Here is a 25,179-nt window from a genome sequence, read left to right on the forward strand (position 1 = left end):
TTGGAGACAATCCTATTGGTGTATCTGCAATAAAAGCTATGGAGTATAGATTTTATTCTAAGATTATATCACACTTGCTCATATATATTTCAAATTGCCTTAATTGAAAATATTGCAATGGAATTAAATGGAGATTTTCAAGGAAAATCTCGGTTTTATCCCTGGAATACATAACACCATTACTGACAGGCAACTTTTCAGGAACCATGGCAATTGAGGTCTTAGAATAACTTGAAAAGACAAGAATATGTTTAATCAGAGACTTCATAATATATTCTATTGATGAGCAATGGAATTGAGGGTACTGTGTTACTTATTGCTGCCTAACCCATTACTAAAAACTGAGCATCTTGAAAGAGCACGCATTTATAATCTTACAACTTCTGTGTGTCAGAAGTCCAGGCATGGCTTAGCTAGATCCTCTGTTCTGGGTCTCACAAGGCTGCAATCAAAGTGTTGGCTGGAATGTTCTTATCTGGAGGCTCACCTTCAGACAGGAAGTTGAATCATGTCCAAACTTTTAAGGTTATTGAAAGAATTAATTTCCTTATGGTTGTATGTAGAGGACCCAAGTGTTTTATTCATTGCTGGCCAAGGCCACTTTCATGTCCTAGAAGATACCTGCATGTCCTAGAGACCACCTGTAATTCTTTGTCATGTGGGCTTCCCAACATGGATGTCTACTTCATCAGGCCAGCAAGAAGAACCTCTAGCGCTCTGGTCAGCTAGGATGAAATTTTTATATTATAACATAATTACTGAAGTGACATCCATCAGTTTCTTCCCTCTTTCGGTAGGAAAGAATTACACAAAAAAACTTGAAAACCAGAGATAAGAATCACTGGAAGTCAGTATAGGGTCTCTCTGCCACAAATACCAGCATTTTCTGCCACAAGGAGTATCTTTTTTTAAATACAACCTACATATAAAGGTAACTAACTGCTTTATCTATGGCAATATTTAAAGAAATCCTTCAATTTAATATCTTTCAATAAACATGGTAAATAGGGACGCCTGGGTGGCTCAGTCGTTAAACATCTGCCTTTGGCTCAGGTCTTGATCCCACGGTCCTGGGATCAAGCCCCACATCGGGCTCCCCACTCTGCGGGAAGCCTGCTTCTCCCCCTCCCATTCTCCCTGCTTGTGTTCCCTCTCTCGCTGTGTCTCTCTCTGTCAAATAAATAAAATCTTTAAATAAAATAAAATAAAATAAACAAAAAAAAATAAACATGGCAAATAGGGTTTTACCAAGCAAAAATTTGCCTGTGATTGTTAATTTCACCTCTAGTTTGGAAATATTTGTGCTGGGATTGTGCACAGTTTTCCTTTTGGTATATTACAATATTCAGATTTACATATTAGAACTACTATTTTCTCCATGTTCAGCAACAGCAGATCAGACACAGAACTAAAATTAGATTCTAGAGGACAAATAAGGCAAAGATGAGAAGGTTTTATGAAAGGGAGTACATGTTATCACTCAATGAATACAAAGAAATTCAGGTTGATTGGGAGCTATAATATTGCCTAAGACAGGAGAAAATATTGTTGGAGGACTCTAGCATTGCTTAGTTTTGAAGAATGAAGAGGAAGAAATAACAACCAAATCAGATTTGACTCCAAATCAAAATATCAAAATATTTTATTCTTTTTTTCTAATGTCAGATTGAATTATATACTGTCCAAATAGAAAATATATTTTATTCCCTGGCAATGCATATGTTTGTTCTATTCAACCAGATACTTAATTTCTTATGAATATATAAAAATGAGCAACATAAGATTATGGATAAATCATGAACAACTATCAGAAGTAAGAGCAAATGAAATTGGAAAAATATCTAGTACAATTTCCTGTGATAACTTGGGGCGCCTGGGGGACTCTGTTGGTTAAGTGTCAGACTCTTGGTTTTGGCTCAGGTCATGATCTCAGGGTCATGAGATGGAGCCCCACCTCTGGCTCCTTGGTGCTAGTCTGCTTGAGATTTCTCTCCTCCTTCCCCCCGCTGCCCCTCCCCCTCTGCCCGTGTGTGCTCTCTCTCTCTCTCTCTCTCTCTCTCCCCCCCTCTTTCTCTCTTAAATAGATAAATAAATAATTTTTTAAATTCCTATAATAACTCTAAAAGGTAAGAAACTTTCATGTAAAATCAAATATTTTTCAGGGCAGAGTTTTATTACATTTATTAGAATTTTATTTATTATAATAGATAAACTAGTAGATCCCAATGTTTCAGCCAGATTATGAGTTATAGCTATTTTTTAAAGAGCAAATGCATCATATGTGCTAACAACTCTTAATGTGTAACATTCTATAGTGTGTAAATTGATTCCACTTATATCTTTTTCATCTCAAACAATCCTGTGAATTGTGTGGAAGAGGTGGTGTCACCCTCCTTTGACAGATTCGGCTGACAAAGGCTCAGGAAGCCAAAAATAAAATGTGTGCCTTCGATTGTAAATTCAAGCTCTTTTTGACACACCTCAGTGACTCTTTTATTAGTGGTGCTAAGGGAATTTTTTAATAATTAAGCTAGATAAAATGTAGGTGAGTCCAAGCTGAATCTGAAAAAGCAGAAATAAAAATGTGAATACTAATTAAGGAAGTCAACACTATCACTAAGCAAAAATTATACCAAAATATTTACTTTAGTCTAGGATCTAATTTACACAATATTTTAGACAAATTTTATTTTTTTCCTCTAGTAAACATTTCATGAATGGTGGTTTTTTTTCTTCCTTTGTATATTATTTTAGATGGATTATTACCTGACATTACCGTAGGGCAAGAAAGCAGACTCTGACTGACTTGAAACACTAGAGGGAGAATTGAGAAAGAGAACTAGAGCCTGGCGGAGGGTAGACAGTGTAGAGTGGTGAGGTCAGCCAAGATGGCCGGCTCCTGCATTTCTTCTTTTCTTTCCCCTGTCCCCTCCCCTGACCTTTTCAACAGACAACTCCCCAGAGACAGTACCTGGAATTGAGGTATTGGAAACTGGGGATACTGGAGGGAGAAAATCCCTGAGGAGGACCAGGATGGGAAGATAGAGAATCATGGGACTGATGCTGAAACCAGAATCTCTCTGACCTGAAGCACTCTTCCCCTTTCCCAGAGGAGCACAAACAAGCAACTAGGCTATTTCACCCTTATAGACAGTATCAGACAAGGTAGTTAGGGGTCTTTTAGGAAAAAAATATGCACAATCAAAAACAAAATTATTATGAAATAAAGAAAACAAAATAATCCATTTCACAATAGATGGGAGTAATAAGAAACAATACTACTTTAAATACCACAAAACAGCATCTTCAGAGAAAGCAGGGATGATATAAGAAATAGAAGGAAGAACACTAGCAATGAAGAAAAACCACTTGGTGATAACGGATATAAAAAAAAATGTAATTGCTAAAATAAATAAGTGACTAGTGTAAATATATAGAATAGACACAGCCAAAGAATGAGTAGGTTAGCGGAATATCTGGTTTAGAAACCTTCCCAAAAAGCAGCAATAGAGAACACGAATATAATGTGAAATTTTAAGAGATGGGGAGAAGAGAAGCAAAAGTATAAATAGAAGTCCTCCCCCCAGGACCTGGAGGAGTTCCTGGCACAGCGAATACTATTAATGAACACTTGTTGAATGAGTGAATGAAGCCATAAGAAGAGAAGAAAAAATTTTTAAGTTTAAATTTCATATGTGAATTTTCATCCGGGTTAAATTAAACACATTACTTAAATTATACTAATTATACTTTAAAATTTTGGGCCACTTTTTGACTCTGTTTATACGTTACAGAATATTTGTCAGTTTTTTTCTTTATACTAATTTTCTTTCATTTCTAATTTAAGCAGTATCATACACTTAACCATATGTTGACCATGTCTTTAAAATACACACACTATACAACCCATGTCTTTAAAAATTCCTACTTTTTTAAATTGAAGGCTAATTAGTATACAGTGTTATATTAGTTTCAGGTGTACAATTGTTTCAACAGTTCTGTACATTTCTCATTGTTCATCATGATAAGTGCACTCTTACCTATTTCACTCATCTCCCTGCCCACCTCTTCTCTGGCAGCCACCAGTTTGTTCTCTGTATTTAAGAGTCTGTTTTTTTGTTTGTCCCTTTTTTTTGTTTGTTTTGTTTCTTAAATTCTACATATGAGTGAAATCATATGGTATTTGTCTTTCTTGAACTGACTTATTTCACTTAGCACTATGCCCTCTAGGTCCATCCATGTTGTTGCAAAGGTGACATTTTATTATGCTTTATAGCTGAATGATACTGATGTCATATATATATATGTTCAATGGTTTCTTTTAAAAACCATTGAACATTATAATTTAGCTTTGCTAAACTCTTGAAAGTTACCTGGTAAAAATGAGTAGGTCCAGCCGTTTTACTATCTTCTATAGGACCAGCCTGTATACTATGTACAACCATACAGTTAGACAAATTCTATGATGTGACAGTTTTTAGGAATGGAAAAGGGGTAATTCCTGTAAGATGGGAATAAGACTGTAATTCTTGTAAGATGGGAAACTCATGAGGTGAGCCCTATTATCAGCCTAGCTCTCTGTTTAGGGACGTAATTCCTATAAGATGGGAAACTCATGAGGTGAGCCCTATTATCAGTCTAGCTCTCTGTTTAGGGACGTATGCCATATATGAGCATCCTGGGCTGGAGTCCAAACAGAGCACAGATTTCTGGCAGGCCTGGGGAAATATATATTAAAGTTTGGGGCAGCACAAGGGACTATTTACAGGGAAGAGCACGGGAGCAGATAGGGCTATGTAGAGGAAAGGTAATGGGAGTTTGTGTGGATTCCATATTAGTCTTTACCTGAGGATTGGGCTACACAGACAAGGCGAAACTATATGAGGATTAGCATTTTCTGCTATTTGGGTTCAGAGTCGAAAAGTGATAGTAGAATTCAAGCAGTGCTGGAGGAAGCTAGGATTTCAGCAAAATAATATATACCTCCTTAAAATTTCAGACATCCTGGTGGGATATCAGAATGATTAAGCCTTAGGAAATAAGGGTCATGTTTGAGAGGAAGGGCTTAGTCTAGATAATCCCTGACAAAGGCTAACATCAAGCCCTGATAAGATTCCTGGGCAGGCAGAATTTAGAAGTCGAATCCCACCAAGTTAGAAGAGCTTGGGAAACACCCTAGGTTCTCCACTGATCTCACCCATAAAATGTAAAAAGCTAGCATACAAAAGTATCAGGTGGTCATCAGGTAACTGAATTACCCAGTAGAATAAACACAACACTCCTCAGAGGAAAAGAGCATGTTCAGTTATCTGTAATATTTAATGTTATATCATATGTAATGTTATATTTATTACTAATAATGTAGTAATAACAATTATAATTTATTACTATAATGCTCAATAAACAATAAAAATTATTGACACATAAAGAAAATAGGAAAATGTTACTCTTAGTTAAGAATAACAATGGTCTATTAAAAAGGAGTCCTGAGATAGCCCAAATGTTGGGTACAGCAAAAACTAGCTATTATTAATAATTTCCAAGTATTCAAGGAAAATATGTTCTAAGATTTAAAGATAAATGCAGTATTTGTGAGCAAATGGATAAGAGGGGGGAAAAAACCCTCTAATAAAGAACCAAATGCAAATTCTGCAACTAAAACTCTACAGTAACTGAAATGGAAAATTACCTGGATGGGCTTAAGAGCTGAAGGGTCAGTGAAATTGAAGACAAATTGAAAGAGCTGATACAATCTGGTAGAAAAAGAAATGAAGACTAAAGAAAAGAGACTTAAGAACCTGGGGGATAATATAAAATGGTCTAAAATGGATGTGATTGAAGTTCTAAAAGAAGAGAATGAGAATGGGACAAAAAAAAATTCTTCAAAAAGCAGCCAGAATAAAAAATGACATTCTGATGATACACATAGCAGTTACCTTCTCATTAGAAACAATGTGGGCTGGAAGACAATGGAACAACATCTTTAAATCTTCAAAATTCTTTAAAATATATATCCAGTGAAAACATACTTTAAAAAAAAATAGCATCAACTCTATTTTTCTGAACAATGAAAGCTAGAGAATTAGTAGTCAGCAAAACTGTACCATAAAATATGCCAAAGGATACTCTTCCTACTAAAGGGAAAGGTTATCAGTGGAAACCAGAATCTATAAAAATAAATAGAGTCTTTCCTCCTATGTTTCCTCTAGGAATTTTATAGTTTCAGACCTTACATTTAAATCTTTAATCCATTTTGAGTTCATTTTTATGTATGGTGAAAGACAGGGGTTCAATTTCATTCTTTGGGATGTGGATATCCAGTTTTTTCAATACCATTTATTGAAGAGACTATCTTCTCAAAATGTATTCTTGGCACCCTTGACAAAGATCAGTTGACTTATATGAGTGAGTTCATTTCTGGACTCTTAACACATACACTTACATACACGTACACACACTCATGCAAACACACTCATACAAAGAAACTTTTGAAAGTGATGGGTGTGTATTACCTGGGTTGTGGTGTTGGTAACACAAGGTATACGTATGTCCAAAATTAACAAACTGTATATATTAATTATGTGCAGTTTTTTGTATGCCAATTATATCTCAATAAAGCTGTGGAAAAATGAAATGAAGAGGATCAGATCCAGGAAATAAATAGGTAAAGATAAAAGACTATGTTTCTTTTTTTTCTTCTAATTTCCATAATTAACAGCCATACAAAGAGTGATCAGCAAACTACAGCTTGGAGACCAGCCAACGGATTTTTGTAAATAAAGATTAATTGGAACATAGCCTTCCCCACTTGTTTATGTATTGTCTATGGCTACTTTCATGCTACAACAGGAAAAGTGAGTGAGTGGTTGTAACAACAATCCTATAGCTCATAAGCCTAAAGTATTTACACTCTAGCCCTCTAAGGAAAAGTCCGTCAATCCTTGGTTTGAAGCAAAACAAACAAACAAAAAAGCATTATTAAGGTTTATAACATATTGAGAACTAAAATATCACAACAGTAGCATAAATGATGGGATTAATTTGAATTATATAGTTATAAATTTATAACATTTGTGAAGTGAGAAGTGAATAGGGACCTCAGAAAATCATGAAATGTGAAGTATGATATATAAAGTGATGTAATATTGACTTTAAACAGAATCAGTAAGTTAAATTTGCATAGTTTTAGTCATACAGAAACTTCTAAGAAGTTTTTTAAAAAGTGGTACATCAAAGGAATTAAAATGTACATGAATTTACTCAAAATATCATAGGAAAAGAGCAATATGTGAACAATAAAAACATTGAAGGGACAAAGAAAATAAAGAGTAGGATAGTAAGCTTTAACCCAATTATGCCAATAATTACATTAAATGTAAATGAATTTAACACTCCAGTTAGTTATCAGAAATCATGGTACTGGATTAAAAAAAAAGAAAAGCAAGTTCTTTACAAGATGCACCCTGCTGTCTATAAGAAACACGTATTACAGGGGCGCCTGAGTGGCTCAGTCGTTAAGCATCTGCCTTCGGCTCAGGTCATGATCCCAGGGTCCTGGGATCGAGTCCCACATCGGGCTCCCGGCTCGGCGGGAAGCCTGCTTCTCCCTCTCCCACTCCCCCTGCTTGTGTTCCTGCTCTCGCTGTCTCTCTCTGTGTCAAATAAATAAATAAAATCTTAAAAAAAAAAAAAAAAGAAAAGAAACACATATTACATACAAAGACACAAAGAAGCGGGAAGGAAAAGAATGGAGGAACACAGCATGCAAACAGCAGACAGGAAAACTGACATGGTTGTATTATTATCAGACAAAATAAACTTAAAGACATAGAAAAGTTGTGAATTAAAAAGGGACATTTAAAAATCATAAAAGAGGAATTTATAGAAAGACATAATAGTTACAAATATGTGTGTGTTTCTAATAATAGAGCTGCAAAGTTCATAAATACAAAAGTGCCAGGAGAAATAGACTATTCCATAATTATGGCTGAAGATTTTAACATCTATCTATGAATAATTGATAGAATATGTACCCAGAAAATCACTGATGTTTTAGGAGATCTGAGCTATATTATCAAACAAATTAAACTAATTGACATTTATAGATCATTATACCCAAAGTTGTAAACTTTGTGCACAAGGAATGCTCACTAAGCTATATAATATGCTGACCAAACATTTTCCTTATAAGGTTAGGAATAAGACAAAAATACTCACTCTTGGGGCGCCTGGGTGGCTCAGTCGGTTAAGCATCTGCCTTCAGCTCAGGTCATGATTCCCAGGTCTTGGGATTGAGCCCCATGTTGGGCTCCCTGCTCAGTGGGGAGTCTGCTTCTCCCTCTCCCTCTGCTCCTACCCCCCCACCTTGTGCTTGCTCTCTCTCTTTCTCTCTCAAATAAATAAATAAAATCTTAAAAAAATACTAAAATATTCTTATCCTCCACAAATATTATACTGCAGGTCTTTACCACTACACAAGAGAAGTAAAGACCAGAAAGGAAGAAGTAAAAATAATTCTATTCTCAAAATCATATGGTTATTTTTGTGGACAATCTTACTTGAATTAATAAGATGATTTAGCAATAGCATAGGATACAAAATCAATCATTTCTGTATAAAAATACAATACATAAAATCAATAATTTATAATAGCTATAAATGTTTGAAATTGAAATGTAAAAAACACCATTTCTGATGACATCAAAATACAAATAATTTTAATAAAATATGCACAAGATATACACTTGAAAAATAATAAAAAAAAATTGCTCAGGGAACTGAAACAAGACCTAAGTAAATGGAGAAATATACCAAATTCATGGAATGGAAGAATCAATATCATTTTGATACTTATTCTCCAAATTAATCTATAGATTCAATGCAATCTCAACAAAATTCCCAGCGTTTTTTTTTTTTTTCTTTTTTTGATGGAAATTGAAACTCTTACTCTACTTTTTATTTGGAAAACTGAGTTCCACCAATAGTTAGATCTCTATTGGGGAAAAAGAATAAAGTTTGAGGTCTCATACTACCTGATTTCAAGGCTTACTGTAAAACCACAATAATCAAGATAGTGTGGATTTTTTATAAACATAAGGAAGGATCAATCAGACAAGATAAAGAATGAAGAAATAGACCTCTATGGTTGCATATATGATACATGTAAGGTCAACTGAGTTTTTCAAAGTCACTGGCATAATCCATTGCAGAAATGATAGTTTTCTGGATAAATTGTGCTAGAACTGGATATCCATATTGGAAAAAATAAGTCATAAACAATACCTTACACTGTCCACAAGATTAACTTAAAGATAGACTGTAGATGTAAATATAGGAAACTAAAACTGTAAAATTCTAGAAGAGAACATAGAAGAAAATCTATGCAAATTTGGAATAGGTAAAGATTTCTTAGAAAGTGAACAAATAAAAGCACCAGTTATTAAAGAATAATACATCAGAGGTCATTAAAACTTTCTGCTCTTCGAAAGACATCATTAAGACATAAAAAGGCAAGACAAGGGTAGAAGAAAATATGTGACAAGAGGTTTGTATCCAGGGTATATAAGTAATTCTTAAAACCCAATAATAAGACAAATAGTCCAAATAAAAAATTAACAAAAAACTTGAATGGACACTGCACAAAAGAGCATATAGTTGACCAATAATTGTGTGAAAACTGGTTGCTATCATTAGTTACCAGGGAAATGAAATTTAAACCACAATGAGATAACACTACACACCCATTATAATGGCTAAAGTTAAAAAGACTGACAATACCAAGTGTTGATGAGGTTGTAGAATAACTGAAATTATCACACACTGCTCCTGGGAATGTCAAATGAGATTACTTTTTTTGAAAATAGCTCATCTGCCTCTCAAATTTAAATATGCATTTACCAAGCAATGTGGCAATTCAATTCCTAGATGATTACTCAACAGAAATGAAGGCCAGATGCCTATATAAATATTATGCACAAACTTTATTTTTTAATTATTTTAAAGATTTCATTTATTTATTTATTAGAGAGAGAGAAAGAGCATGAGCGGGGCAATGGGCAGTGGGAGAGGGAGAAACAGACTCCCCACTGAGCAGGGAGCCTGACCCGGAGCTTGATCCCATGACCCTGGGACCACACCTGAGCAGAAGGCAGACGCTTAACCAGCTGAGCCACCCAGGCTCCCCTATGCACAAACTTTCATAGCAGCTTTATTTGTAATAGCCTCCAACTAGAAACAATCCAAATATCCATCTACAAGTGAATGGATAGACAACTTACGATCTACTCATGAAATGGAATTATACTCAGTCATAAAAATGGAAAAAAAGGAAAAAATTACTGGTAAACACAATATATGGATGGATGGATTTCAAAAATGCACTCAGTATGTTTTCTGTCAGAACCTGACATAAAAAGTGCATTATTTATGATTCCATTTATACAATATTCCTGAATAGGCAAAACTAACCTTTAGTAAGAGAAACTAGATTCTGTTTGGCTGAGACTGAGTGGAATTGATTGATTACAAAGGGGCATTGTGATGGAAATCTCCTATATCTTGATTAGGATGGTGATTACCTAATAATACATATTTTTCCAAACTCATCAAAATCTGCACTTAAAATGTGTGCATTTTATTATATGTACATTATACTTCAGTTAAGTATTACCAAATAAATGAATGATATTTGCCAACTAAGGTAGGGTTGAGAATAAGGAGGTATTTTATAATATGAAGGTGCTTGTTCTATTTAATGTTATCATGGATATAATTTTCCTAATCCATATCATGCTAATATATTTAAGGTAATTTTAAAAATTGATTGTTCTTCAAAAATTCTTTGTTTCTTTTTCCTCCACTAACCTCTAAATTACTCTCCTTTAGATGGAGACACTAAACTGATTATCTTCACAGATTTCCCCTTCCCATGATAACCACTATCATCGTTTTTCAATTATGTCCCTTAGTTTAAGAGATAGCAGCTGTTACATTAAGAATATAGAACAACCTAATATGTTGGTTACAAAAGTCATACATACAAGTTAAATGAAGAGGTATGAATCAGGTTTTGAGGTTCTTGTGGGGTTACCATTTTATAAGCAAGACTGTGACTGCTGGGTAGAGTGAAGGGAGGACAGAGATAACCTAACAAGGTTAGCCTGTCGGATTCCAAAACTATTTCTCACAGTTTCCTGATATTATTTCGGGCAGGCATTAGATCCAGTTTGCAGAGGATAAGAAACAGTCTGAAATCACAAATAGTTTCCCCTGAGAGAAAAGAGTTCTCATAATATTTCACTGACAACCAGAGAAGAATAAAACAGAGAAACCCAAATGTAGAAATGACACATATGTGTATGATGAATGTTATATGTTTAGTATTTCTATCACTAAGAAAATAATAGGCTCTTAAGAAAGGATCTGTTTAGTACTTAGTACAGTTGGATTTTTTGTGAGATACTGGGTGGTAATAAAACCAATCTGAAAGAATCAAAGGGCTTTTTAGTTCAGTGGAATCAAAGCCAACTCCCAAACTTCCAAGTGTCTGTTTAAGCACCTTGCCTCTGTTTGTCACCCTGAAGGGATGATTAATGGATGAGAACAGTGCAAAACTTGTTCCAAAGGCATGCCAAAAACCAGACTCAAAGTGGTTAGGAGAGAGATTCCACAGATAATGGCTCACAACCTTATCCATTGTCTTTTCTCGAGAGAGATTTTGTGACAGAGCCTTAAATCGAAAAAGTCAATAGAGGTTTTCTTTTTATAAATTCTTTTCAGGTTTTAGACCAGAGGATAAAACCAAAGTCTTAAAATTTTACATTACTTAAGTAAGCATAACTTAAAAAATCCCCTTCTTTCATCACTCTAATGAACTTTGTCTATTTCAGAAGAACTCTAATATGACAGTTACGATTAGAAGCCTCAGGATCTGACTGCAGGCAGATACCCGCCTTGCGGTCAGATCCAGACCAGTGCTTCTTAGCAATATGATAAGAACAGTTATTTGTGCTCTAATCTTTTTCCTGTGCTAGGAGTCATATTCACAGATCTTTTAGTTATTCTTAGAGAGGCACGGTGATTCAGTTTCAATAACTAGTTTCCTTTATTCACATATAAATCCACTTTATTAATTCAAGTTATATGTTTTGGAGAAAGTAAGTGTTCCTAGAAGATAAACAGCATACCGTCCGGGCTCCTCTCCAACTCACTTGAACACCTCTTGCTCCCTGCCTAAATGATATTCAGCACATTCATATTCAGCAATGGACCACCCACATGTGCAGCAACAGCACTTGCCAAGAAGTTAATGTGGTCTATAAGTATGCCATTGAACATTCCGCTGTCTCAGCCTGAGAGCCACTGGGTCAGTTCATCCATCTGTGCCCCCTCCATGTGCATGCCCCAGCCAATGGTCCTTTAAGTGAACACAAGGCTTTAAGATATTTGGCACTGTAAAGTTTTTAGGGAATGTATAACTTTAGGAAAAAATGAGCACATTTATTTGCAGCTTACTGTATATTCATTATTCCGGAGCTAAATATTTCACAAAATACAGGTAACTCTCATTCTAGAGATTTTGTCAGTCCTTATCTTTATGAGGTCCTGAGTTGATAATACTCTCAGATTGCAATATAGCATGACAAATCTGGTTGAGTACCAGGGGTAAATTGTGGTTTCAGTTTCTGTACTCAGTGGATGGAGGAGGAAAGCAGGGATACTTCTTAGATTAGTGGAAGTGACATCAGGAAATCCACCAGCCTGTACAGTATTTGTGTGTGAATTAGGGGACAGGTCCTCTTTCGTGAACAGATGTGACTCCTATGTCACCACAGAAGCAGTTGCAGGAGGAATAGAGCCTGAATATTAGCCCCACTGACCCCATCAGCCAGACACACTTGGTTGTGAGGGACCATTTCCAGCGATGTTGGATGTTAGGACAAAAAAGGAGCTTTGGATCGCATGAATTCAGAATGTAGCTCTGTTACTGGATGGTTGCTTACTACAGGGCAAGCTGTTTAAGATCTCTAATCTCTAATCTTTTGTAAGAAGAAAATGATAAGATTCTCATCCTGCAGGGGATTGTGCATTTTAAAAAACAAAACAAAACATAATGTGTGCAAGTTGATTCGCATAGTGACTGACAAACAGTGAAACCTAGCAACAGAAGTGCCTTGAAAACTCTTACTTTTGTCTAGGAGGGATCAAGCATTAATTTTTCCTTACTCCAAGAAAGAACGGTTTTATTCCCTAAACTAAGCTTTCTTCTAACGCTTTAGAAGCCACGATTGGAATATTTTCTGTGACCAGGTAGAAGAACACTAGAAGCAAGTTTACAAAATTATGAATAGGAAGACCCCAGTGGGATCTTCATGAGAAGTCATTTTCCAGATGTATTTGTGGTATATGAAGAGAATAAAAAAATCCCTCGGTGTCTGAAATTACAAGACTGAACAAAAATAAATTGAATCTCTACAATTACATCATCAGTGGGATTTTTTTTCCCTTTTAGACACACTCCATTGCAAATTTTGTACGTTGGTATTTGTTTCACACACGGTTTCAGTTACATAATTCCAATTTGCATAAAATTTCCTCACACTGTACACCACCTTAAGGGAACTGACTGTTTCTTTGATGGAAGCTGGAATAAGAAAGGAAGGACAGGAAGGCATGAAGTGATGGGCTTTTGGATTACATGTGAGAAGTCTTTTAGGGGTTTCCAGAAAAAGCAAGCGAAAAGTCTGGAAGCTTATAAAGATATGGGTATAGTATATAAACAGAGATTTTTGGTTATTCCATATATTGGCTCATAAATACTCTCCTTGCATATTGAAGGGGAATGTAGATAGTATTTCTGTTTCCTTTCTGGACCATATGAGAATTAGCAATTGGCTTCCTAAATAAATGGTTGCTAGATATTTCACTGATTTGATTCTCCAGCAGTATTTCTTAGGTGTAGGATGTATAGGATGAACCAGGGAAATAAAATTGGTCAGCAAACAAGGTACACTCACTACAAAATAGGAAGTTTGTGTTTATCCCAGGAACTGGACACCATACACACTGAATCATTTTCTATTTCTAAATCTGCTTTTGTGTTGTGAAATTTAATGATATCTATGTAATTTCTCCTGCAGTCTCAATTTTGTCTCTGTTCCCTATGCCACCATATATACATACCTATTCTAGAGTTAGCTCATTGATAGGCATCATTGTAATATATGAAAGAAGTGGTATAAGTCTTGAAGGGATAACCTAGAGACCTTCACCTACCAACAAAAGAGAAGCACAGAATCACCCTGCATCCATCATTGTGGCAGAGCCAAATGTAGCACTCCAGATAGCTACCTTGACCTTGTGCTTCTCTCACCCACTGACAATTGACATGTACTATGTATACTTGAAATTTTTAAATATAAAACAAAGCAAAATAGTTTTATATTCTCTCTGCCTTGGGAGTATTTCCTGCAATGTTTCTAAAGAGAGAGATTTCTAATAATTTCATTTTATCCTACCATTCTTGAAATAATATACATTGAGGAAGGTAGCAATCAGCTGCTGTGTTTGAACGCCAGCTTTCTTTGTATATTTAGGTAAATGGTGTAACCCCTCTTCCTTCTCACAAAATGTTCATTTGGATCTTTTTGAGGGATGATCTTGCAAACCAGGCAAGGAAGATAGTCTGCATTAGTTAAGTAATTATGATGTTCATATTAACTCTCAAGATTTGCAGCTCAAGCCAAGTAATATCCTTTTGCATATTTGCCCTTCTCAAACTCTGTGAAGACTAAAATAAGTTAATATTTGTGAAAGTACTTTGTAAACTGCAAATTCCTATATAAATTTGAGATACAGTTTTTGTCCCTTAAGATTTTTCTTTCTCCAAGAGTCCTTGGTTGTAGTGGTAAATTATAGTAGAATAACTTTTAAACATCAGCCCCAGATGTATAATTTTCATATGTGTCTCAAATACTGGACAGGGTGGTGGGCAAGCTCTATGGTATACAGAGGGAGTAATTAAAGTACAGAGCCTTTTCTCCTTTCTCTTCATATACGTCTCTCCTCTACCAACAATCAGCCATCTTTATTTTGGGAGGACCTCTCCACATTATTTTTCTTTAGAACATGTGGTTTGTTTTGTTTTGTTTTGTTTTTATTTATTTATTTGAGAGAGAGAGAGAGGGAGAGACCACAAGCTGGGGGAGGGGCAGAGGGAGTGAGAGAAGCAGGCTCCCCGCTGAGCAGAGAACCCCACGCGGGGCTTGATCCCAGCACCCGGGGATCACAACCTGAGCCAAAAGCAGACTCTTAACCAACTGAGCCACCCAGGTGCCTGAACATGTGGTTTTTATACACATAACAATTACTTAGATATGTCCTTGTAAAATATCAGTGGATTTGTAAGTTTCATTTCTAAACTTTCTCTAAACCCTTAGCAATTTCTTTCCTATTTACATGCCAAATGTGAAAGGTAATGGTTTCATCAAATCCAAGTCATCTTTTAAAATTTTTGGACCAGATCCTAATCTAAACCTGCTTGGAAAAAAAGAAATCATACTATTCATATTTTGCATCATTTCTGACAAAGTACACTCAGAGTTTTAGAGTTAAAGGTGTTATTCATTTAAGTTGAAATGTTATCTGGTAAATACATATATTTATTTTATATTACCCAAGACAATATATATATTTGGTGTGCAAGCCAATAACTACTTTGTATAAATATTTTGTTTTCTAGGTCAGAGGTGATTCAATTGTGTTGAAATATTGCTTCATTAAAGTTTAAAGAAAACAAATGGGCATTCATTTAAATTTGTCCAGTTGAGTTTTAAAATTGCTTCAATTTCCTGTGCTTCTACCATTACAATGAAACCAAGTATGGAACTCTTCCTAGAGAGTTTTTTCCTTTCCTTTCTTTTTTTGTGGGCGGGGATACAGTAAGAAATTAATATTTATTTAAATCTATTTCCCCAGTGTTATGATAAGTATTTTATACAGACTATATCAAAAAATATAAATAGAATAAATTGCATATGCAGAGCTACTTGAATCTCCAGAGATAGCTTTCTAACCCAGCTAACTTCATAAAATAATTGCTGTTTTTAAAAACCAAAAAACCTAATTGAAAGAGTCCTTGGCAGTAACTAAATGGATCTATTATTAGTAATATTTGTTGATTACACCATGTTTATTAATTTTTTATTGTATTAATAAAGAATTTTGACTTTGTATGGCAGATCCCTGCTCAAATGAAATTATGAACTCCTCTGAGTAGTGTCTTAAATTGGGGGAGGATTTTACAATGGAAAACATATCCCGTTACCTACTGATGTGGATATGTGTGGCTTGAACATTTAGTGGTTTGGTAAAACTTATCCTTTTTTTTGCAAGAAGTAATTATTCAACCATATTACTTCTGAAAACCCTACCTGGTTGCCTATTTCAGTATGAGTGATTTCTTTCCTAAAAACCAATCACAGGATTCTTGGTAAATTGTCATCTTTGTGTCTGATCATCATTTTCATTTAGCTAATAGGCCTGGAAGCCATTTTCTTGGGCCATCATTTTAATGGCCTCTGCCTTCCTAGAGATTAAGAAGAAGGCTAAATTATTAATACTTGAAGATGATTTTAGAATAATTTATAAAATTGGGTCTTTTGTTCATTCCACATTTCAGATATTGAAGTAAAAATATTTAGACAATTTGAACTCATTATAGTTAAATAATTTTCCAAGTAGGTATTTCTATAAACAAACTTCCTCTAGATATCTAATCATTTAAAAACTATCTGTAAAGAAAAATTGAATTATATGGTAGGATGTTATATTCAAATGAACTTACATTATTTTAGCAAACTATTAAAAAACTAAGTTAAGGGATGCCTAGGTGGCTCAATCAGTTAAGTGTCTGCCTTCGGCTCAGGTCATGATCCCAGGGCCTGGGATCAAGTTCCGCATCGGGCTCCTTGCTCAGCAGGGAGCCTGCTTCTCCCTCTGCCTGCCACTCTCCCTGCTTGTGCTCTCTCTCTTTCTCTCTCTCTCTCTTTCTCTCTGACAAATAAATAAATAGAATCTTAAAAAAAAAAAAAAAAACGAAGTTAAAAGTTTGCACATAAGTCGAAGTATTTTCTTTCACTGCCTTTTTTTAATTAAGAAAGGAACATCAGAATCTACATAATTTTAATTACTTAATTACTATTGTACTTTATGCTAACACATTTTAATAAAGGATATGAATTGTATGATGTTATTTATTGAGCATATCATGAGAATCCTACTATCTGGTGGGGGATGGGCAAAATAAGTGATAGTGTCAGATGCAGGCTTCCAGTTATGGAATGAATAAGTCACAAGGACATAAGGAACAGCATAAGGAATACAGTCAACAGTATTGTAATAGGGTTGTATGGTGACAGATGGTTGCTGCACTCTGGTGAGAATAGCATAATGTATACACTCGTGCGATTGCTACATTGTACACTTGAAACTAATGTAACATTGTGTGTCAACTGCACTTCAATAAAAGACTACTCATTAATTAAAGTCTAAAAAATATTACTGAAAAAAATAATGTCATTACAATGACTGATCACTTGAAAATGTATTGATTATGTCTAAACAGGAAGACAAAGTATGGATAAACATGTCTCTGTCTCAAGTATAAAGGCATTTCACTTAAATGATTTGGTTGGGTTATAAATTGTTACATGTCTTGCCATTTTTTTTTTTTTTTACAAATTCTAAACAAATCATTAACTGAGAGATGTTGTCATTGATTTCACAGCTGTATAATTTAGTTGTTACGTTTTTGTTTCCCCCCCTGCACACATACTGACAAGTTATCACTGTTGAAAAAACTCTTCACATTCAGTTATTGCTGCTGTAACATTCACTTTAATTCTAAGATAAATTGTTCTTTATCAGATACAATAGTTTCTTTTGTCAATATTACTTAGATATTTTCCATTTTTGCATTCCTTCTTTATATTCATTTACCACCTTTCTAGTCAAATGAGAATAGGCAGAATCCGTCAATTCAGTAGTATCAATGAGATACAATGTATCAAATGAGATACGGCCTAATATTAAATTTTAAATATAGGAAACACAGGTGAGTGTACTGATTCTCTTTAAAAATGTTGCCTTTGACTTCACAGAATTAAACCAAAATTTTTGGTCCTCTGAATACTTCTTATGCCTCCACTTTCAGGATACTAGCCTTTACATAGTTTCAGATTAAGACACTAAGCTTTCAGAAGAATAGGATACCAAGAGGTAATATAATTCTTCACTCATCCAGGATGAGATGCATAGTCATTCTCCATCTCAGTTAGAAACCCTAGTGTCCATTCGAGTATCTGAAGATTGAAAATTTAGGAGTTTACCCACAGTATCCACTCAGGACAAGTGCTAATTGGATGCTTATCTGCAATGATTTTTGAATTAATCAGCCTTTCTTTGTTTCCCAAATCATGTTTGTTGTTGTTGTTTTGTTTTGTTTTAACAGTATTTCCTTACTGGTTTCCTGCCCAGGGCTTCTCACTCATCTAGTCCACTCTCTTCTTTCCACCAGTTAGAGTTAAAAAGTATAAAATGGATTTATATCATATTCCTGATTAAAAACTTAGAAAAATTCTCATTTCCATAGAAGCATTTCTTTTCTTTTTTAAAGATTTATTTATTTGAGAGAGGAGGGAGGGGCAGAGGGAGAGAAAGAGAAAATCTCCAGCAGACTCCCTGCTGAATGCAGAGCTGGGCTTGATCCCAAAACCCTGAGATCATGACCTGAGTCAAAAATCAAGAGGGGGCACCTGGGTGGCTCAGTTGGTTAAGCAACTGCCTTCGGCTCAGGTCATGATCCTGGAGTCCCGGGATCGAGTCCCACGTCAGACTCCCTGCTCAGCAGGGAGTCTGCTTCTTCCTCTGACCCTCCTCCCTCTCATGCTCTCTCTCTCTCTCATTCTCTCTCTCGCAAATAAATAAAATCTTAAAAAAAAAAAATCAAGAGGGATGCTTAACTGAGTCACCCAAGCACCCCATCTTTTCTTTTCTTTTTAATATGACTCAAGATTCATTAATTTGAAGAGAAAATATTTATGGTTCCAATGATTGCATGTTCTTTCTTCTGTCCTATGAAGGAGTGACAGAGCTGCATAGATTTTTGCTGTATATTATGTCTCATAGATCATAATGAGTAATCTACTGCCTTAGCTGGCCTACGAGTCTGACTGAACACAATGTGACTTGACTATGTTTGTTAGCTTCTACTAAAAATGCATACAGGTGCAGAGCTGTGATTCTTTTGATTTTTAAAAGTCTTTTTTTTTTTTTAAATCAGTGCTTCATCAGTGTTTTAAGTTTCCCATGGATCTCTGTGGCTACTCTTCTTGTGATAATAAATACACATTTGAAAAGTTTTAAATTGTTTTATTATTTTTGATACTTTGCTAGTGTGTTTTTATGAAATTCCTTGATTATTAACATTTTGATTATTAATTTAGTTCTCTTTCAATTTGTTGATTTCCCTGAGTTCACTCTGGGAAGTGAAAATCTGTAGATAACACTATAAAATATTTTCTCCTATTTCAGTGAGTACTGGTTAAAATAATTGGAGAATAATTGAACTATATGGTAAGTAGCAAACATTTTATCATAGCAGGACACGTCATAAGTTAGCACTGACCTATTCTTCCTTATTCAAGCACATGAGTGTGTTAGCAGTTATGTGACAGCTGATGAGACCATCCCTGTTTTTCAAAAGTGCAGAGTTTGGTAGGAAAGATGGGCACTGCATGCTACAGTTATACCAGGTCCTGTGGGAGTTCTAAAATATTATCTATAATATATTCATTTTTCTCCACCAAAGGCCATGCTTTATTTCTTCTCTTCTTTATCCCTCCATAAGCCATCCTTGTCTGTCTGAACAGTTTCTTCTTTAAGATCTATAAAGATGTCACATATGTCCCCTGTGAAGGTTACCTTTGATCCCAGTAGAGAGTATTAATTATTCTTTCAAAGAAGGTACTATAGTATTTATCATTCTCTATTGTAGTTCTTCAATGGCCTTGGGCATACTTATTTATAAATTCTATTTTATGTTTCTGTCAGCTATAGGCTAATCCAGCTATTCATTGGCTTTCTTAGTCACTCATAGCTGAATATTTATTTGTGTGTTAGTCATGTTGTATTCTGAATTCAGACTCTTTGATGTTTAATCAAGAGAAATTCTCTGTAGTCTAAATTGAGAGCATGTCTTTCAAAAATAACTTGATATTGGATTTACTCAAGTGCTCCAGTGGTGTTATTGGCCAAGGATGATTTTTGTTAATGTAAATATTTTTGTCATCTTCTTATGCTGGTAAGGGGAAATTTTTTTTTTCTAGTAGACTCTATGTCTGAGATAGCTATTTTTACTGATGTTGATCATATGTGGTGGCCTCATTTCCACCTTCTCATCTTGCACTGGCCCATTAACCCCTTCTCCTATGAACCTAAAATTGTACTCCTAAGGGTACAATGACCAACAACACTCCTTTCTTCCCTATACTCTTATTCAGTGTTGGGTTTTCAGTTCTGTGCTTTTTGACCCTCAAGGAATAATTCCTTCTTGCTTGAAATCTTAGAGAAGCATCTAATAAAAATTTGTTACACTTTAACATTCTTAGACTAGGAAAGTGACATGTCATAGCTTCTTACTATAGCTTGAACTTTCAGCTTATGCATAAAATCATATTTTAAAATCTCAATCACTTTTCAAAAGTTATTTGCAAAATAGAGTAAATATATTTTTATATAAATTCTATTTAAAATTTTGAACAATTAAATAATTTTTCTGTGTATATTTTTAAAATATTTTAGAATCCAAGATCCATATACATAATGTGTCTAAAAATTATCTGCTAGTTTAGATAATGAATGTAGTTCTAGGTCATTTAGTCTAAAAAGATTTAAACTGGGACAATGTTGCATAAAAATGAAACTAGAATATAAAAGAGAAAAAATTTTCTTGGCATGCTTGCTGGAAGGAGAAAAAAGTGCCCAGAGGATAAAAAAGAAAAAAATATATTATGAATTCTTTCTGTGTTCAACCAGCAGATGTCATGTTTGGTTGTCAAAGCCTAAGATTATTGTAAGGGTGTTTCCTTAGTATTATGGTGTGCTTCTTACACAATGGTTGTATAAATATTAAATATGATTGGTTCTGAAATCACAGAAAATCTGTGTATGTGTGGGGTTTTGGGGGGTTTTCTGACTTTTAAAAATTATTTCTTAAATAAAATTAGAAAGCACTTTTCTTTGGTAGTTAATCCAAGAGAGATTTAGTACAAAATATGTTCTGAGATATAAGCAATAATACCTATATTTAACTGTAACTGGTCAAGATTATTTTTTTTTTAAGATTTTATTTATTTATTTATTTATTTGAGAGAGAGCACGCTCGAGCAAGCACGGGGAGGAGCATAGGGAGAGGGAGAAGCAGACTTCATGCTCAGAGTGGAACCCAATGCCAGGCTTCATCTCATGACCCTAAAATCATGACCTGAGCCAAAATCAAGAGTTAGACACTTAACTGACTGAGCCACCTAGGGCCTCAAAATTATTTTATCAGTAATTATTTATTACTAATTAGTATTATTTACACACCATCTAAAAGCTTTTTACCTTTAACTCTAAGGTGTTGCAATTCAATTAAAATAAAAAAAATGAACAAAAAATAAAATAAATTCTTCAACTAAAATAAAAATGAGTTAAAGTTAAAATTTGTAATTGGGCCTGTTTTATTTGATTATTTGTTAATATCAACTCTTGTATATCATCACCTTTTCTATTCCTAAATTTCTTTATCTATCATGTGAATTTGGAACAGATCTCTAAATTATTTTCTATACTGATATTCCATAAAAGATTATTACATATTATGTTACTCACAGTAATACAGATATATCAATTCAGATAAAATATTTTAAGAATATACTGGAAAAAATATACTGGAAAGCCTTCATAATAGTCTGCAATTAAATATAAAGATGATGGAATTTAACACTGAAATTTGATCTATTTGGAATACTTAAATAAGGGTTAGATGACCTTGAAAAGAATCTTGATAAGCAAATTCATATTATTCACAGAGTCATGAGGATTTTTTAACTTCAAGGTTAAACTGCTTCAATAACCTTAAAAGTATTTATTTAGATAAACAATCACTTCTAGAATTATGGAAATTTGCATTTATGACAGGCAGCCAGTTACTCTCCTGGCAGTCAACAAAAAAAATAGGATTAGACTACAGGTAATAGAAACATAAAATGGAATTTACAAATTAGTATGCTTAGTACAATTAAAGTAGTACAATAAACAGTAGGCATATGTTTCATAGCACCCTATAGATTTGAGACTCAACAGTGCTTTAATGGCCACCTCGTGGAAAGTCACCCATCTCAGCCCTGCTAAGCAATACCTGGTAGGTACTGCCAAAAAGCCTCTAGTGAGGAGAAAATCACAGTCTCCTGACGTAAGTCATTGAATGAATAGTCAGAAAGGACTGGTAGAACATTTCAACACCAAAATGTTTCCTTTTAATATCCACCCACTGGTAGTCCTCTTTTTCATAGATCGTTTAAAATTTGTCTGATTTTCTTTCTGTGATAGAATTTCAAGTCTTAGAAAACTGCATCTGCCTATTTTTGAGAGACTTTTTTGTTCTTTTGCATGCTAAACAAGCCGCAGGTTGTGACTCTGCTCTCTCTACTCATTCCATTTGAATGCATCACTCATTTTATGAACAAAGTGATGCTTAGAACTAAATTGAATACCTCTGTATATCCCCCTTGGTTAAAAAACAAAAGCACTATTCCCTTAATTCAATGTAGACACTAGTCTCTACTGAAAACACATCCCAGGTTTACGTTACTCACTTAAGCTGCTCATTACTTCATTTATGGGTTTTGGATGCTTTTTTTTTTAAGATTTTATTTATTTATTTTGACAGAGAGAGAGAGATAGCGTGCGAGTGCATGCACGCATACAAGTGGGGAGAGGGGCAAAGGCAGAGGGAGAGAGAGAATCCCAAGCAGACTCCCAGCTGAAGGTGGAGTCGATGCAGGACTCAATCTCAGGACCTGACATCATGACCTGAGCTGAAATCGAGTCAGAGGCTTAACCGACTGAGTCACCTAGGTGCCCCTGGATGCTTATTTTTAATCAAAACCCCCAGCTCTTTATCTAGGCTACTACTAAGTGCACATTCTCAATAACATTTGGTCTCAAATACAAGTTGTCAGTAACATTTTGGGTATTGATTTCTTTATTCAGAATATTATTTTCCTCTTACCTAGATTTTGCTCTTAAGTGTTATGAACATGAATTTGTGCTATCACTTAGTAATAGGAAAAATACCATAAAAAGATAAAAGAAGCAATAAAGTGAATGTGATGGCTCTTTTCTAGAGATCTTCTTCTATGCAGGAGAATCCGTTTTAATCCATTTTCAATTTAACTGAATGAATATCCGTAGACCATTTATTTTAATGCATACAATGTTGATGTGGGAGAATTTTTCAAATGTTACTAAAATTCAGATATTAAATTCCATGTATTTAATTTCACTAATAAACCTTATCAAAAATCAAATTCAAATTCAGTTCATCTGATATTATTTTTTTCCTGGTGAACTTCTCTGGGATAATAGAGACTATCACTTCCATCCTTAGTGGGCAAAATCCATGCTTTAACTATCTGTTAGAAGTTTTTATGAGCCAGCTCTTCTGCAATCATTAGATGATAGATGACTAATGAAGAAATAGGAAAAGCCAGGTAAGAGATGTTCCTGCAAACAGAAACCCATGAGGAAAAACCCAGGAGGACATTTAATATTTAACCTAATTTTATAAAAGAAAAAACAGAAAAGATGTTGAATGAGGGATGATAAATGTACAACTATTAACTCATCATTCAGTAAGAATTGCAAAGCTATTTGAAAAATCTAAGAAATGTTAGCAATTTCTATGAGGACAGAGGCTGTACTTCATTCATTATATCCCCACTGCCTAGCATACTACGTGGCATTTAATAGGCTCTCCTTAGATATTGTTGATTTAATAAATAAATACATTATAGGTAAAAAAAAAATGGAAGGTGTAAAAATACCTATATTTCAGAATATCAAGAAGTTGGATCTATAATTCCAAATGGTCTATGCACTTTTCAATTTGGTAACTGAAAAAAAAAAAAAAAAAAAAAACAGATGGTTTGTATATGTTGTATACACTATATGCTCTTCACATATCCTTGAAATCTAAACAAACACTTCTTTGTTATTGGCCCAAGTTCTCATGTCATCGTTAAGTTTTTGTTTGGGTAATTTCAAATGTATTGGTCAAATACAATATAAACACAAATTTTCATTTTCATTGATTTTGGTTTTTTGACAGAATTGATCATTCACTTGCTGATACACCACTTTTGACTTCTAGGATGCCACAATTTTTATTTTCCTCCCATTCACTGGTTTGTTTCATCTCAGGCTTTGTTGGGGTTGTTATCTGCTCTCATCTCTCTTAACTCTGGATTGCCCCAGTGGTCAAGCTTTAGCATTTTTTTTAAAGATTTTATTTATTGGGGCGCCTGGATGGCTCAGTTGGTTAAGCAACTGCCTTCGGCTCGGGTCATGATCCTGGAATCCCAGGATCGAGTCCTGCATTGGGCTCCCTGCTCATCGGGGAGTCTGCTTCTCCCTCTGACCCTCCCTCTTCTCATGCTCTCTCTCTCATTCTCTCCCTCTCAAATAAGAGAGAGAGAGCAAAAGCAGGAGGAGGGTCAGAAGGAGAGGGTGAAGCAGACTCCCCACTGGGCAGGGAGCCAACCTCAGGGCTTGATCCCAGGACCCTGAGATCATGACCTGAGCCGAAGGCAGACACTTAACTGACTGAGCCACCCAGGTGCCACAGGCCTTACTCTTCTCTATCTACTCACAGTGCCTTGGTGATCTCTTCAGTCTCATGGCTTTAAACTTAAAATCTATCTATATGCTTATGGTTAACAAGATTATAGCTTTAATTCTGGCCTCTCTGGAATTCTAGACTAGTATATCCCAGTTGATGTCTCCGTTTAGATCATTCAGACTGTTAAAAAATAACTTTCTGAAGTTCTCCCCGAAAATTTGACCCTCCCCTAGTTTTTC

General features: G+C 34.8%; 1 protein-coding gene across 1 annotated transcript in view; it reads left to right on the plus strand.

The window, feature by feature from the left end:
* MDGA2 (MAM domain containing glycosylphosphatidylinositol anchor 2) overlaps positions 1 to 25,179 on the plus strand; it is a 797,493-nt gene that overhangs the window by 681,116 nt on the left and 91,198 nt on the right. The gene's annotated exons all lie outside the window — the stretch shown is intronic.

Source organism: Mirounga leonina, unplaced genomic scaffold, assembly GCF_011800145.1.
Source record: "Mirounga leonina isolate KUSES-001 unplaced genomic scaffold, KU_Mleo_1.0 Mir_82, whole genome shotgun sequence".
Classification (NCBI taxonomy): domain Eukaryota; kingdom Metazoa; phylum Chordata; class Mammalia; order Carnivora; family Phocidae; genus Mirounga; species Mirounga leonina.